The sequence below is a fragment of the Chroicocephalus ridibundus genome, chromosome 3 (genome assembly GCF_963924245.1).
Source record: "Chroicocephalus ridibundus chromosome 3, bChrRid1.1, whole genome shotgun sequence".
In the NCBI taxonomy this organism is placed as follows: Eukaryota; Metazoa; Chordata; class Aves; order Charadriiformes; family Laridae; genus Chroicocephalus; species Chroicocephalus ridibundus.
In genome coordinates this window covers 31,232,181-31,249,985 of record NC_086286.1, presented here as the reverse complement: position 1 = coordinate 31,249,985, position 17,805 = coordinate 31,232,181, and the positions used below count along the sequence as shown (strand labels likewise).

The following is a 17,805-nucleotide window of genomic DNA, read 5'->3' as shown; positions in this document are numbered from 1 at the left end:
CTTCTCCTCCCAGCTTGTCACTGGGGAGAGTTTTCCCTCCCTTTCTATCTCTTTTTTTTTTTTTTTTTCCCCCGTCATTGTTGGAGCCTGCTAATAAGTTTTCATTCACTTGAATTTGTCTCAACATCCTTTGTGCAACAGACTGATTCTAACATGCCTACGCTCTCAGCAAGTTAGAAAAGTTAAACACCACTTTTTGGCCAGAAATGAAAGGGAATAGTAAGATTTTGTGCCACTAGATGACATCCATCTGTGTAGAGAAACAGTTGGATGAAAGACAGTAGGCAGCAAGATGTCACCTGGCTAGGTCTGAACCAAGTGCTCGGGTTGAACATTGAGGTAAAAAAAGCCTCAGCCAAAACTAAGGGCAATGCAGGGTGAGGTTCATTCTCTTGTCAACACCCATGGCTTTCTACCTAGCCCTGCAAATTTTGCCTTTCTTGTTGCCAGCAGCTCTGCCTCTTCTTGAGGCGTATAGCAGTAAGGTAGCCTTCAGCAATGAAAGCAACAAATGTGCCCAAGGTGTTTTCTTTACCTAATACAGTTTTCATAATTAGGGCTATAGTTATCCAATGACTTCCCAACCCTGTTGCACGATTAACAACTTGCCACAATATATGGTACATTCTAAGAGCTGAAAAGACATGTTCTGACATGTAGTTGCAGGTCTGGGATGTCCAGAAATACTTTTCATCACCACAAATAAGAGCTGGAAGACTGGAATCTGAATCACACCAGTCAATGAAAGTTTTTCCACTAACTCTGAGTGGGACAAAACCGTGTCGATGACTCACTTTTTGACATAACTTAGTAGTAGTGGAAAATTGATGTGCAATTCCTTGTATTCTATATAGGCTTTAAAATACGCAGTTAATAGTCTATTTCTTCTTAGGCATAGGAACAACATTTACACAAAAATGGTACACGGGAAGTGTTGTTTTAAGACATTTGAAAACATATTATATAGCTTTGGGATTTTTAGCCTTTTCCTTCAAAAGTGAGTATGGCTGTTCAGTGGCTGAGGAAGAAAAGTCAAAACAGACACTCTGAGATCTAACAAACGGTGGTCCCAAAAGCTACTAAAGATACTAGATGCTTGGACAGATCTCATCCCCTCTGAAGACAAAGATAATTTTGTATGCTTCCATCACTGGAGATTGAGAGAATCTATCCTTCATCTCTCCCCTCCTCTCCCTGTGCAGGCTGAGGGGAGGAAGCCGTGTCTTACAAATTACTGTCAATGAGTAAAAAAGAAAAGTATCACTTCACAGGTATCTATTTAGTATTCAAGTTAAGTTACCAGTTTGGGAGGCAACGATGCAACCTGGAATGTATAACCAAAGTGTGACGCACACAAAAATTGTTAGCATCTATTTATTAGCTTGCCCTACTCACCTGACTGGATTCAGAGTTACAGAAGGTTAAATCCCATGGCACAGACCATTTCCTTTATTTATAGCAGATTGCACACTTGGCTACCTTATTTCCATTGGCAGAATTCCTGCTTCTCCATAACAAGCCATCTCAGACATATTAAGAAGACCTGAGTCTAGACTTAACAGTGAAAGCGTATTTTTGCAACTTTGTCCTTGTGCAGGAAGTCTAGGTGGTACTTTGCATGGTCATTTCTCTATTACGGTTTCCATCTGACTTCCACTCCTGGATACATTTCAGGAGCCACTTGCAAACAGAATCAGCCACTGTCATTTCTTGTGCAATCTAACTTTGCCTTTGTATTTTAGAAACAAATGCTAGAGAGTGTTTCTTCTGCATAAAGCCCCCATTTTAGGTTCTTTACTCATCTCAGCTCTTTGTCGTGTTAGTATACATTTTGTCATATGTACATAATATACATATGTCATTATTGTATAACAATAAGGCTTTTTAATTCTCCAGAACTCTTGGTAATCATTCCAGTACCTCTTGTTGCTCTCTTTAAATTAAGACAGCTAAGACGGTTTTTGGGACAGGGACTTCTTGATACAAGATTCTGTCTGAGCTCCAACACCAAGTTATGAATATGTGTTCATAATGCACACGCACGAGCTCAGAATCAAAGCTACATATTTGAGCCACAAACAGGGAGCAAAGTCGTGATGGGATAATGCATCCCAAAATATTTGTGTGGTGACTGTCGGGGACCTGCAACTAATCCTTTACAGAACCTTACTGTTGTGCTTCATTTTAAGTGAAAGCCTGTATTCTGGAGTTGGAACTGGAAGTCAATACCAGGAGCTTTAGGGTTTGACGCCTTGAAAGGAATGTTTAACTCAGTGTTTTCCCCAAACTAAACTTGCATAAAGTATGTTCATGAGCTGTTATGGCTAAAATAGCTCTTAGGAATTTAAGGTCCTCTTTTTTTTTTTTATGGTGTTGTCACTGGTATCATCAGCTCCAACCAGCTATACCCACTGCTAAGATGAAGCCTCTACCCTGTCCTTTGTCTGCCTCTCCCTTGTGAAATGTTTACCATTGTGTAATTTACTGGATATTTTTTACCAAGTATTTTTATTCCAAGTTGGCAGACCATTAACGGTTAATCCCTAAGAAATCCTGGAAGCTAGGAGTCACAATGCTGGGGAACCTTCTGCTCTTGAGCAATGTCAAAAGAAAACTTTGTATAGATCTGTAAAAAAGGAGTTAACAGCAAGGAATGTTGTGCTGTCTGTGCTAAGCTAGACCACTGAAGCCCTTAATTCATCGTTACAGTTTATAATTTATTTCAGAGAAGGGTCCATTCTCATTTATTCCACTTTATTCAGATGTAGGGAGGATATTTGAGGTATACTCAGAAGTATCCTTTTAACCTGAAACAAAACTGTGGCCTCATTCCACGGGAATTACTTTAGTTGAACACTGGAACTTAAGTGTAGGACCCTGATTGGAAACGGGGAAGTTACATCAAGTGAAGCAGAAACAACGCAGTAGGGAATCAGGCCCCTGACTGCATGCAAGTTTGCTAGACAGCCCATCTGTTATTGCTTTTTACACACTGTGAAACTTAGAAATGGAGTAAGAATGGAATAAGAATGAAATAAAGCTCTTCTATTTACTATTTATGTGATGCGATTTTTAGTGGAAATATAAAAATGGAGTGAAGTTTGGGGTTTCTAGCAGTCTTGGCCTCTGCTCATTCTGTGTGTTCTATATGTGAAAATGTGGAGGTGCAGTTGATCTCCTTTTAAATGGCCATGTGCAGGACCAGCCAGCTTGGACCTCACACAGTGGGGGTGTTTCATACACTGTGGTGTTAGCTGCAGTGCAAATTTTTATTACACTGTTTGTTTCACTAAGCCCTTCCTTTGTGCATATGGTGGTCAATTAAAAAGCCCACAGTCTAAACCCAAAACAAAAAACCTCCCAGTTTTTCCCGTGTCTCCGTGGTCAATATAACTAAGGTTTAAGTAAAGCTTCTTTTATCACCTCAGTTAGCTTGTTTACATATAATAGGCACTGCTGAGTAGTACATCTGGTTAATGATTATCTTTTACATATTGATATTAGTACCTGAAGTGGGAACATCTCATTTCCTGAATATGATTACCATTTTGAAATCTTATGCACAGGGGAAAAAAATCAATTCTATAAATTAAACAAGAAGTTCTGAGAACTTGTATCCCCCAGTTCACATCCAGATACTAATGCATCTCATTTACTTTGTTGCTATTCCCTTGAGTTATCTGTGTCATGCAGACCAGTCTTGCATGTCATGTTAACTATCCACTGAAAAAAAGCTAGAAGTGTACTTGTAACAGTGCCCTAAGCTAGCACACAAGGTAGGTAGAAGAACATAAAAAATTCATCACTGTTACATTTCAAGTTGCTGGGATATTTTAATTCCAATAGGACAGGGCCCATGTCAGCTAAAGATGGAGCTATAATTAAACTGATATGGCATTCACAATTGCCTCGAAACCCGCTGTAGTTGTCATATGTTTCTTTTCCCCATCTTTAAACTATATGGAAATCAATTATCTCAACAAACCAGCTGTAAGGACTGTATGCCAACCACTTACACTTGAAGTGAATAAATTATTTGAAATTCATTATTGATGTGAACAACTCTCCAAGATTTAAAGCACCAGTCCATTTTCTGTGCTGAGATTCACATGGAATTTTAACAAGTTCAGCACTATCCTCCGTCACAAATTCGTATAGCAAACTGTTATGCAAATAGCTAGAGTTCAGGGATTGGCGAGCCGTGCACAGAAAATTATGCTTCAGACGACAAAGTGCCTGTGAGTTAATGGTTCTTTACATTTAGTGACAAATTTGTTCCTGATTTACCCCAGAGTGACAGACACAGGGTAAAAGGGGGACATCGGAGACTGAAAATACCATTTGTGTGTCAAGGATGTTAGCAACCTGGAGTGGTGATAGGCACTGGTGTCTACAGGATATGAAATTGAGTTGATGTGATGTCATTTTGGCTCTACTGTAACCTGGTTATCTCTTGCCAAGACTTCATGTATGATTAGTCAGCTCGGAGAGGACAGCAAGCCTTATCAGGCACACTTCCTGACATTCCTGTCAACTTAAGAAATGTGGTTAAGGAATTTAAGATGAGGTGTCACATCTTCATATCAAATCCCATTGAGTCACCACCTACAAGTTTGAAGACTCCTTCTAAAAATATTAATGAAAAGGAAAAATGAAGTTTGGGCTGGATTTGACCTTGTAATGCGTTTTGCATGCTACATCCCTCTAAGTTAGTGTCTTTAATATGCATACATTTTCTTTGTATACGTGGAAAATAATCATTACACAGTTTGTGGAAAAATAATATTCATTAATACTAATGCAAAGGCATGTTCTGAGTTAGCTGACTTCTAGTTTGTAGAATAAGGCAACCTTTTATGTGCGTAAGCAATTTTAAAAGAAACTCCTTGTGTAAAAAGCTTGCAATCCCATATATTTAACAAGGACTGTATTTGGAATGAAAATAGATGAAAATACTAAGCATAACAATATTTTTTCATCTCTTCAAAGGAAAAGCTTGTACAATGTAATATTCACACTGTATACAGACTCTTTCAAGTTTCTTTTCAAAAGCAAGTTAGCAGCATGCTATTTTTATGCCATTACATTTGTCCAACTGCACAATTTGTATTAATAAAAGTAGTTGCATTCTCTTCCTTGCAGTGGGGCTCAAAGTTAAAATTCATTGCTAAGCCGAAAAGATTCCATATATGCTGCAGACCAAAACCCTGCATAAACAAGGCACACTAAAAGGTCTGTCTATAGACTACCATCTGGAAGACTGAACATGCATAAGCACCCAGTTTTTCAGCCATTGCCAAGTTATTCTTCCAAGTATTTCAGGGCCTGGTAAGCTCCAAAGAGTCTTCTCAGGCAGCATGCAACTGCTTCACAACCCTTAAAGAGAAGCTTATGCAGGACCCTATGTGTCCTGACACATAGGGTACACATTCCTTCAATAACAGTTATTACAGTTAATAATTAAAAATATATTGTTACTGAACAAGCAGCTCTGGGAAAAATAATTCTGCATGCACAAACACTCAGTACTGCTTCATACAGAGACCATTCCAGTGCTTGCGCTGCAGGTCCAGATGACATGCAGAGTTTGTAAGTACATCCTGGAACAGATACAGAAGACTGCATCCAGCTGCAAGAGCCCTGTTAAAAGGAACATAAAGCTATAGTTACATGAACACCTTTACTTTTTCTGTTACTGAGTAGAGCAGCAATAAACTTCTTTTCACACAGTCTTATTTGTTTTGTCGATTTCACCTTTCACAAGCAATCACTATTTGGTTGAATAGTCCTACAAGGGCTTTGTGCTCTTCCAGAACCGGTTTGTGATGTCTGAGGATGACCCCCCTGAATTCTTGCTTCCAAATGTAAATGCATTTGTCTGATCTTAATAAGACACAAGCAGAAGAACCAGTGGGAACACTTTGAATAGAGCAAATGACTTAGACCTTTAACTCCGCCACTTTTCTCATGACAATGAAATGTTAAAGCAAGAGGATCTGTGACCTGCATGTTCAGCAAGCTAAGCCCATGAAGTTCCAGACTCACGTTGTGTGCTTGCTCTGAAGAACCATCCAGCAGCCAGAAGAATTTCCCTCCAAGAAATAAATAGTAAGTTGTAGATTTTTTTGTGCACAAGCACAAAGCTAGACAACCTCTTCTTTACCAAACTCTCATGACTATTTCAGAGTAGACAAAGACATAAAAGAAGAAACAGTTTAACACCTCAGTTATCTCAGGCTGAGTTATAGAAACGTTCAGTGACTCAGAGAGAAGACATCTACTGCTAGTGTACTGCCTTCAATCTGAAACGATGTAAAACTTTATCTAATTGACTATAAAGATTGTGAATCGTCTTCTGAAAGTCTTGTCCTGTGGAACAGGAATTTAGTTGTGTAGATCTCTCAGTCTATAAGCAAGCGTGAGAAGAGAGCAATCAATTTATTCTTTAGACTAGAGTATCATTTCCAAATTCTTCAAGTTATATAGTTTCCAAGAATACCACTAGATCTCTCATACTTGGATCTGACAGCTGGGTGGATTTTAGCTGAAACACCTTGCATTTTCTGGGGATAGACATCTACCTTTCTAGATGTTGGATATTTATGTGCTAATAATATCATTGAAAGTGCTACTCAACTGCAACCTACCTCTACAGTTCCTTGTCATCTACAACACCAATATTTCTGTCAAAGAAATGGATGCGCACAAGACTGATAACGGCCAGTGCCTTGCAGTCTTACAGGCCCTGGAGCAAGATTCCTCACTTGTCTTCCCAGCAGGACTCTGAGCATGCTGATGCCATCTACAGTTCTCAAGGAACACTATCCCACACACATCTCAAAGCATCACCCAGCTATAGATATGTGCTGTATGGACATAACTCCCCAGTTTTCATATCAAATTAAGTAATTAGACCAACAGATTATTGGTTGGTAAGTGAAATTGTCCCATAGAGGGAGAAGGCAAGAGCGTGGGAAGAGAGATATGTTGTTTATGAGAAAGCAAAAATGATATTATAGGACAGTGATTAAGATGTGGAAGGGGTGAATACATGGGATGAAAGTTCATAGTAGTGGAACTTCAGCTCAGGATAAGATTCAGTTCACCTAAATGTTAGTGTCTAAACATTTGATTTCAAGCCTGTATATTGCCCAGGCTGCCTCCATAGTCAAGCAAACGAGATGGGCACCCCCAAAGGGCAAAGCACCTCCTACAACGAGAATTATCCAAGACCAGAGGAAGGGGTTCTGTCCCAGGGATGACTATTTCTCACCTTTGACAACAGAGCATGTTGAAAGGTGTCAGGACAAGCTATTACCCTCTGATTTCTTGCTCTAAGATTTTGAGGGCAATTTTTGTATCTGAACATCTGGCTTGGGCTTATCTCTAGTTCTTAAAGCAAAACCACTCATTAGAATGGAAATGATATTTCTTAATATTTTCATTTTTAATAGTACATTTATAGGATAAAGAAGTAGCTGATGATCAGTGCTTAATGCAAGGCTGGTCTGTGGCATTTAGCTTTGCAGGAGACAACATTAAGAGCTTATATAGACCCTAGTCTTACTTTTATTGAGGTCAATGAAAGTTTTACTACTGACGTCAATGAAAAGAAGCTCAGGCCCAGATACAGTGGCCATTGAGTCCTTGTCATTGTCTGGAGGGAACAGACAATTGCCTTGCAGCATTTCTGACCTTGCTTTCTTTTTTGAATTTATTTGTCTTTACCTTTGTACATTTTTGTTTTCTAACTCACACCCCAAATTATTCTGAAATAGCTTCCTCTTCTACCATTAGGCCCAGTGATAGTTTATGCACTTTACTATGTCTTCAAACAGCATTAAAGTTCCAACAAATAAATAAATAAACAAACGTATAAACACAAAAATATCAAATTAATAAATAGGACATACCAGGCTTGATCTGTAACTGGAGTAAGTCAACAGAGTTTAGTTGCAGTCAATGGGAAGTATGCTAAAAAAGAGTCCCTGCTCCAACTGGTCTTTTGTTGACAGTCAGGGACAAAGAAAATAATTTGACCTCATTTCTAACACACTTGCTCTTCATAGTAATAAGTCAAATATGAATGGTCACATTGTATTTCACTGAGGTGAGATTAGAAGAAGGTGCCAGGAGAGAGGGCCTTCTACATAAGACAGGTGAAAAAGAAGCAAGCTGGAGGAAGAATGGAAACAAATGGAAACTTTACCGAGATAGCAAGGGAGTAATTGAAATGGAATTCTAAACTATGTCACAAATACCATCTATTTGTGACAGGGACACATACCGGAACATGACTTTCTAAATACGCAGCTTTCCCCTTACCTGAATTATTTTAATCACCAGTCTTCCCTTTTGAAAATGGGTGGGGGTGCCACACATCTTTACCTAAGAAGAAAAATAAGTTATTATACATTTTATAGTCATAAGCTGCCCTGCAAATCCCTGTAATTAAATGGAGGGCTTTGCAGATGCCAAAGGCTTTGTCATTCCAGCTCCTGCTCTTTTCTCTGGCAAAGGTTAACCAGAGCTCTGGCAAAAGGACGTTTGTTTTTTACAGATTGGAAAAGAAAGAACCCCAGGGTCTTGGCCAGATCTTATTATGCTGTTGTCCATTCCTGACTCCTGAATTTCTGGAACAAGGTCTTTCAAGGATGTTTGCACCAAATCCATCCCCTCCAGGAATGTCGTAATCACGTGTGTGCCCTGTAAAACACACTAGTTTTTCCTAAACACGGTCTAGGTCTGCTATTTTTGCTGGGCCCTTGACAGTGTGTCATCTCTGAAATGTCATTGCATTAACCTTTCACTATGTTTGGGGTGCCAGTGTCAACTGCAGGCGCCTCCAGAAGGATGTGCGTTTGATTGGCAAAGACAGGATGATTGACACCGGGCTAGTATTCTGTCAAAGCTCAAGTGTATCATTGCGTGGCAAAGCTATTCTGCTCAATGCCACCCATCCCCAGTCTATATGCCATGTTGGTGCTTTTCAACCCACTGTCAAAGACAGCTAACAACTGGTATTGGTGATGTACAACAAAAAGGAAACCTACGGGTAATCAGTGACAGAAATGGCTACAGTTAGAATAGTAAAAAAAAAAGCATTTTATTTCTACCTATCCGTCTCTGTCTGTATATTTATACATACTTGCACACTCTCAACTAGACGATTCTTCACTACAAAACTGTAAGCTTTGAATAATTAATCTGTAAGGCCTGAGTCATCAGTCTTTATTTTTCTATCTGGGAAGTTAAGGGGAGTTTTCCTAGATACCAGTCCCACAGATTAAGTCCAATTATCAGCAACTCTGATTTGGATACCTGCAAAGTTTTAAAATGTCCTAGCTTGTCAGTGCTTTTAAAGCACTTTCTGCTTTAAAACTGAAGATATGCCTGAGAATAATTAAGAAAATGTTTAAAGAGGAGGATAATTATTCAAGTAATTTGTCTTTTAAAATTAACAATGTGCTCTTATCTGTTGGCCTAAAAACCTATGTGACATTTTTGTACTATTCAAATAAGTCATTCTATCACCTTCTCAAGTGAGAGGGTTCATTTGCATTCACTGATCATCTCGTTGCATTTTGCCTGTAGCCCTGCCTGCAATTTCACTCGGATATGTTATTCTTCTCCACTTACTTTCTTAATGCCTTGGGTAGCTGGCAGTGGCATTAAAAATGTGGTGCTTCTCAGTTGCAGCTGACAGCCAGTGAAACAGTGTTTCCTTTCTGAATATGTGAACCGAGGATGAAAAATCTGTGGATTCCAGATTTTGTGCGTTGTAGCTCAATGTATTTTTAGAAGATGAGAGGTTTTAGAAGCATCCCAGCTTTTTGCCTTTTGCATGTGTGTCCATTTCCAATGAGAAAGTTTCTTCTGCTTCTAACACTGGCTGGTTTTTCGTCTTTCCTTTAGAAAAAACTCTTTCATGAAACTTTTTATGGGAACACATTGATTTCTGGAGAAAACGCTGTCAGGAGGCTTTACTTGAAGTAACAGCGAAGACAACAGTAAAATATATCCACTTATGCAAAACACTGTTGTTATCTTCTGAATCAGGAACGTTCTGCTGATTCAGAAAGGATGATAGGTCTTCCCTATCCCAGGGATTTCCACAGATGGAGGTTTTTACTGAGGTACAAAGTGAAACTGATAGCTGAAATCTTGGCTAATTCCTCACAACGCAACGCCAGTTTTGTAATTTTCTTTTTTTTTTTTCTTCTTTTCTGCCTCCAGATGTCTTCTGCTCATATTGTCTCCTGCCACTTTTCAGCCACAATTGCTGCCTCCTTCCTTCCCCCAGCTTTCTGTTGACTTTCCGTTGCATGCTTCCTGTCCATAGACCCACCTCTTAAATATGGTCTCCAACCATAAGTTCATGTTCCCACTGCTTGACAAAACTTTATCAAACAGCATTAAACTACTGCATCAACTTCTGCTTTAAATCATCCCCTGTGATACAATATTCAGCTGTTTATGACCTGTTTAATCTCACAGAACTGTTTTCAACAAACTCTCTGCTGAGCTTTTCTTGTCACTGCCGTCCATGTATCCTTGGAGAGATTCAGACATTCTTGCCATCACAAAGTCATGTCTCCCTTTGTTATTATAGCATTATCATTCATTAGTTCTTTCCTTATGTCTCTCTCTTTAGCGTGATCTTTTTCCCTCAGACACCTGTGTAATAAATCCCACTTCAGTGGCAATGGCTCAGAAGTTTATCTCTGCTCGGTGCTATGCTGTCTTATCTCCACCCACACAATCCTGTATCCTACCCTGTCTCCAACAAAAAACAAGCCCCTCATCTTCGCTTAAGCTTTTTTGACCTGTTCCACATTATCTGTGCCACTATTTTCACTGGCAGTGGGACTTACAGTTTGAGGATCGTCTTTGACTTCCTCTCCAATCACACATCCAAGCTGCATTACAATTCTGCCACATCTGTCTCCAGACCATATCCAAAATCTGTTTCTGACCACACCTCACAACAAAAACTCTGAACCATCCCCTGCTTTGCCACCCACTGCAGCCGCCTCCTCTTTGGTCCCCCTGACATTCAAATCACTACTTCTGCATCACACACAACAATTCTTACAAGGCAAATCCTTCTCACAGGTCGGAGTCTTTGGTTTAAATCTCTTCACCAAAGTCCTCCTCCCCCGTATCAAATTCCAGTCGTTCCAGTCCTTGCTGTCAGAGCCCAATCCATCCCTTCTTAATTCTCCGCCCTCATTTCTTCGCGTCGCCCACACTGTGCCCTATTGACTGCCCACAGCCGTGCCTCCCCTCTTTTTAGTATTACAGTGCGCATGCACTGGGTGCCTGAAATGCTGTTCAGAGTCATTACCCACTTCTACTTTGAGCACAAAAGCAAATAGCGATTTGTGGCACGGTTATTTGATACGTAGGGATAGTCTATTTACATACTGATAGATGGCTAATTGCTTTCATACTTACTGGTAATAGTTCTGTTTTGCCTTATCATATCTCTCTCTCCTTTTCGCCTGCTCAAAATATCTCTTCCTTGTGACAGGTCTGTAGACCCTGTAACTTCAGAGAGCATTTTGTAAATTTGACGGAACTTTGTAATCCCATATTATTAGGTAATAAAAACATAAGTATGGCTCATAATTTGTCATAACCTTAATATCTTCCTACATTTGTCATCCATTCCACAAGTTGTCCCAAAGTACACTCCCTTAAATAACTACTTCCTTGTTTAAAATCTTTATTTTAAACAACAATAAAAATAGATGAAAAATGTCTATGTTAATATTTATCAAAGATCTGTAGCCTTATTACAGGAATTACAGGTACTACTCTCATTTGTATGTGGTACTTAATTTCATTATTAATAGCATAAATACAGAATTTTTCGAAATTTTGATTTGCAGAGAGCACGGGTCATAAAAAAACCCAAACTGTAGAAAAGCTTTTGAATTGACACAAAATGTAACAAACACAGGAGAGAAATTCTAACTCACTTTACTGTTCAAAGCAACTGCACGGTGTTTAATTCACGTTCAATGGTGTTTAGAGATCTCCGTTGAGCATGGCCGTACTGTTTAACAGGGACATCTCTGAAAGCAACTGTTGTTCGATGTGTCAAGCCTGCAGTTTTGACATGGGGCATATTCTGTAGTCGCCCCACTGATTCAAATAGTTTGGAAGTAGTTAGTATGAGCAATGACGTGGGTAGTGGGAAAGGCAATATCTAGATCTAACAGTTTATCACTGCTAGAAAATTTTTCAGGATTCAAACAGTCTGTCACACCCCAGCTAAGAAATGACTTGTTTTTACAATGCCGTTCATCAAGAGCATACTGCTGTGCTGATGGCAAAATACACACGCAAACGACTAAGGACTGATATCTAAGTATAGGGGAAGATATCATCTGACGAGGAACTAATAATGATGAGCTCTGTGATAATCTGACAGACTCAAGATATCTGCGAAGACTTCCTGGAAATGAAAGGCAGTTCGGATGCAGCAGAAAATAAAGTAAGTGGCTCTAAAGAGAAAAGATCTCAGATAGCCAGTGATTCAAGAGGGGAAGGTCTCTGCCTCTTAGGAAGGGCTGCGGAGGGAGCCAGGGATGTGCTTCCCAGAGCAACGGCAGGGGAAGGGTACTTTTTGTAAGGGGTTTGATGGGTTCCTGCTGCTAGCCATTTTAGGGAGCCCACAGAACTTTCAAGTTCTCTTATTTAAACTTTATTTATTTAAAAAATATGTGTTATTTAAACAAATCTAATCTAATGAAGACAAACAATTCCTCCCTTTTCCCCTTCCTATTAATTATATATCTGACTGAGGGACAGTGTAGTGTGCTTATACACATTCATCCTAAAATGGGTTTTTTGCAAAATCCATGATAATTAGAACTGACAGGAGGTATATTTTTGTTCTAGAACATGCTTAAAAGGCTTAAAATTTTCATCTGGTGAATGATATGAAAAGTTCTGGGGTTTACAGTATTTTTGGTTTCTCATGCTTTACTAGTGTCATAGCAAAAAAGACGACTTCATGCTATTTCCAGAAAGATTTCCATATACAGTCTCATAAAAAGTTATCTAAAACATACCATGTTTCACAACATGGAAAACACTTGCTTTATCAATCACATGAACCAAACCCACCTTTAAAATGTTAAACATATCGGAACAGTTCTTTATCTTGCTTTACACTAACATTCATACCATCAGGAACCAAGATAAGTTTAAATTAAAGCGTAAATCACAAAATATCCGGGCAGTTAAGTGCCATGCTGTAAATTAATATAAGCCTTTGCATACCGGCTACATCTGCTGAGTGATGCACTGGCTTTTCTGTAATAGGCATCTCTTCTTTAGCTGTTAGCCCATCCTTGGATAACTCTTAACGGCCAGTTCCAGCAAGGAGAGGAGCAGAACATGCCTGAGAAGCAAGAAGTGAAAGTGTGAAAGTAAACTTGGGTCTTGCTTTTTTTTTTTGCCCATTGCTTTCTTTCTATAGGATGGATATCTCCATTCTGAATTGTTTGTCTCTATCACACCTTAAAGTAAATCACATTTACTTTTGACAATCTATTCAGTGTAGGCTTGTTGCCTGAATATCGCCCACCTCTTGGCACACCTTTGTTGTGACACTCCTTGAAAGTGTTGCAACATTGTCATTGGTGTTAAAAACTCTTGGTCCAATCCTCTACTCTCCGTACCTCACCTTCCTCAGCCCCCTGTGTCTTTTGCTTTCTTCTAAACAACAGGTATGGACTTGCTGTCCCATGCATGTACTGCGTTGCACTCTGCTCACCACACCGTCTCAACCTCTGGGCTGCTGCTCTTGAGTTCTCTAGTTCCTACCTGCCTGTTTCTCCACCTTCTTACTGAGGCTCCACATATCATCCATCCATCCATCCATCCACCCACCCACCCATCCATCCCATGCCGATGTCCCACTCTCCCTGCCACCTTCTAGAAAGCAGTGGGTGCCTTCAGCTGCAGTTACAATTGCCTCCACTGAGCCTGTGTGGCAACTCAGCCCCCACCTTCTCCCATGGCCCCTTGGCTTTTGGCACTCAGCTGCAGCTCAGATTACCGCATATTTCCCATCAGGGAATTAAGCTCTTCAGAGACAACTGCAATTGCACATGCAAAATGTTTGTCACGCTAATAGAGTGTTCTCTCTATATTTTCGATCCTCATCAGATAAGACTATAAATACCTGAAAGACTGGACAAACTTGTGCAACCATTTTTGGATTACATAGTCTACAGGATTAGACTTCTTGCAAGATTTCCAGAACTTCCTGGTTGGCTAAGTGGAAATATTTTAAAAATAACATCTTACAGTATTTCAGTGTTTCTGTTTCCTCTATTGGTCAAAAACAGGAAATGCAGAAGCATGTGAATCTCAGGTTTTACTAAACTTCAGAAAAAAGGTTCAGAGAGAGAGCACTTTAAAAAAAAAAAAAAAGACCAGATTAGAAGCCGGTTTCTATTTTCACCTAAACCGGTTCATCCATCTGCTTTAACCATCCTTCAAAAACAACACCAACCAGAGTATTTTGCATATTTGTAATGTCTGATGGAGATAATAGGCAGTGAGCAGGCTGGTTCCAAAATAGGCTCATGCTCCTTGTGTAACCCAATGTGTGAACATCCTGACAGGCAATTATTTGTTTTTTCTCTCTTTACCAGTGCAAAACATTTGGATAGTCAGGTTTTAATTTATTTCCATTTACAATGTTACCTAAGGACATTTCTTATCTGAGAAAAGCATTACCATTCGAAAGAGCATTTTCCCTCTTTTAATAGCTGCCTGTTCAGTGCTAGTTACCTTACTGCATATATAAAGTTAGGACTGTTTCTTCTCATGTGTATCCCTGTACACTGATCTACACTGAGTTTCATCTGCCATTTTATTGCCACTTCCACAGCTCTAAAGAAGGAGCACCTAACCTTTACCTTATCATTTATTCCTCTGTAAAATGTATTCTGCAAGTCTGTCAGTTAACTCTTTCTCCTCACACTATCATCATACTACAAGTTCAAGCATAGCACGACTATGGAAGAAATTTGCTCGTAATATTTTATCCTATTTTTCCAAGTAGCCTATCAAACTTTTTTTTAAGCTTTAGAATTAGTTTTTCCTCTCTTTATTCTCATGTTGAAATTTTATGGCTTCTTACATTTCTGAGAATTTGACTTAGGATATATCCAACCCTCCTGTCCTGCTGCTCTTACTGATGTGTAAACCAGCCTTATAAGTTGTGCAGTGGGGACAGTGCAGAACAAGGACAACAGAGAAGCTCTGACGCTGCCGTGTCCATTGATGTTTTTGTGGTTAGTACAATTTCACCTTCTTCAAACCAGAAAATATTTAAGATCAGACACTGTTTGTGCTAATTTTCTGAGGCCTGGTTCAGAAATGACCTATTCTTTCCTACCTGCTCCAGCAAGAGGACGTTGACAAGAATGCGTACAAAGCCCATCAGTAGGTTTAATGGAGGTTGAACTGATTGCTGTTCCCTTGGCACTTTCCCTGAAGTTGCTTGGGTACCTCCCAGTTAATATTCTGCAAGCTGATGGCATTGCTTTCCTGATGTGCTTTCTCACCTTAGAGCAACTTGCAATGCAGTCACTTCTGAGCCAGAGGTGACACCTTTGTGTTTTAATAGCTTTTCATAGATAGTTTGTCTATGAATTTGTCGAAATGTCTTTGAATCCATGTGAACATCCACAATATGCTGTAGCAATGAGTAAGAGCAGTTTATGACCTGAGAGGAAAAATAGTATCCTTTTGCTTTCTTCATACTCCCATTTGATTCTTTCATGTGTTCCCCTTAGCTGTTGCACTATGGAAAACCATGAACATGCTCCACACCATTTGTGCTTTCAAAGATTTCCATCACATCCCGCTTAGTTATGTCCTCCTAGGCTGAGAAATCCCAATCTATTCTTAGTCGCTCCAGCATGAGTCTTAAATCACGCTTTCTCTTCTCCCTTCCCTTCCCTTCCCTTCCCTTCCCTTCCCTTCCCTTCCCTTCCCTTCCCTTCCCTTCCCTTCCCTTCCCTTCCCTTCCCTTCCCTTCCCTTCCCTTCCCTTCCCTTCCTTCCCTTCCCTTCCCTTCCCTTCCCTTCCCTTCCCTTCCCTTCCCTTCCCTTCCCTTCCCTTCCCTTCCCTTCCCTTCCCTTCCCTTCCCTTCCCTCCCCTCCCCTCCCCTCCCCTCCCCTCCCCTCCCCTCCCCTCCCCTCCCCTCCCCTCTCCTCTCCTCTCCTCTCCTCTCCTCTCCTCTCCTCTCCTCTCCTCTCCTCTCCTCTCCTCTCCTCTCCTCTCCTCTCCTCTCCTCTCCTCTCCTCTCCTCTCCTCTCCTCTCCTCTCCTCTCCTCTCCTCTCCTCTCCTCTCCTCTCCTCTCCTCTCCTCTCCTCTCCTCTCCTCTCCTCTCCTCTCCTCTTCCTTCCTTTTCCCTCCCTTCTTATTTTGTGTCAGCTTAATTCCTTAAGACCCTTGGTTGAGGGACTCTGTTAAAAATAGAAATCCAAAATTTGTCAGCTGACCTCCCCTGTGTACTTACTCAAAGGCTCCTCCAAAGGACTTGAACAGATTTGCAAAGGATGGCTTCCTGGCCACGTGTGCAGCGCATACATGGGTCCAATTCTGACCTTATGCCTAGGGGTTCTGCTCGGATGCAGCTGAAAGCAGAATCAGACCATCTGTTGAAAACGTAACAGAAGACATTTGCTGCAGTGCTAAAGTAACTAGGTGTTGATATTTCAGACGTAAGAATATGCAAGTGTTAGCAATAGTGTTGCTGTTTGAAAAGTGCATTCATTAGGTCATGCTGAAGAGATGTGCCCTCACACAGAGACAACAGCATTGAACAATATTCAATAGTCAACAAAACATTTACATGGAAGTGAATGCAATTTTATCAGCTGGTCAGGCCTGAATTCCTTAAAGAACTTGTTAATCACCCAGATATAAAACAAACGAAAAGAGCGAAACAAAATGCACAATATTTAAGCGATTAATAAAAAGTCTTTAATAGAACCTCACAGAGCTTTAGCAAACTTCTTGCACATAGTTGTTCTCCTCTGGGCATGGCATAAACATCTGAATGTGAATTCAGAGGTTAACATCTTTTTAAATGCTAAAAGCACCAGCAGGGTTTTGAATGAAATGGTTTTTCAACCATAGGCAAGGCTTTTTGGAAAAATATATAATAAATGCCCAGTCTTACATAATTGATGGCAGCAGCTAATATTGGTCTCATTATTATTGTCATTTAATTATAGTGCAATTCTCTCCAATATTTTTTCAATGTAATTTAACAAGTTATATGTCATCTGATAGTATCACAAAATGTGCCATTACACAAGCAATTGACAGCTATGCTGTTTTAAAAAACATTGGCTACCCAACAGCATAATTTATACAGGTGTACAATGAAGTACTAATGCAAAATACGTCTTTACTAAATCACTGCAAAAAAAGTTAAGGAAAAGGAGTTCTTCAGTCACAACTGTATACTGTTCAGGGAGACTAGGAAGTCTGGATTTCATTTGTAATTAATTTTAAGATCAGAGGGCTCTCATCTCACCTCACCTTCAGTAATCCCTGCCTACAAATGTCTTCCAGAGTCCCTCATGTATCACCCTACCAAAGAAAGGGACAAATGCTGATAGTAACACTTCTAAAGTGTCCGAACGTTTTGTGTCTACAGAACAAACTCCAGCCAGGGAAAAGGTTTCTGGAGTCTTTAGAGGACTATAGATCAAGTCTTAGAAATCACAGAATACGTAAGAAACCATTTTCAGAAACACAAG

The 17,805-nt window shown here is 39.9% G+C and overlaps 1 long non-coding RNA gene across 1 annotated transcript; it reads right to left on the bottom strand.

Annotated features, from left to right (window-relative positions):
- Positions 1–5,495: 5,495 nt before the first annotated feature.
- Positions 5,496–16,678, bottom strand: LOC134513853 (uncharacterized). The gene is made up of 5 exons (XR_010070525.1): positions 16,554–16,678; positions 13,294–13,414; positions 11,458–11,544; positions 8,326–8,388; positions 5,496–5,640 (listed from the first exon to the last, which is right to left on the bottom strand). It is a non-coding gene; the product is annotated as an uncharacterized LOC134513853 (long non-coding RNA).
- Between the last annotated feature and the right edge of the window lie 1,127 nt (positions 16,679–17,805).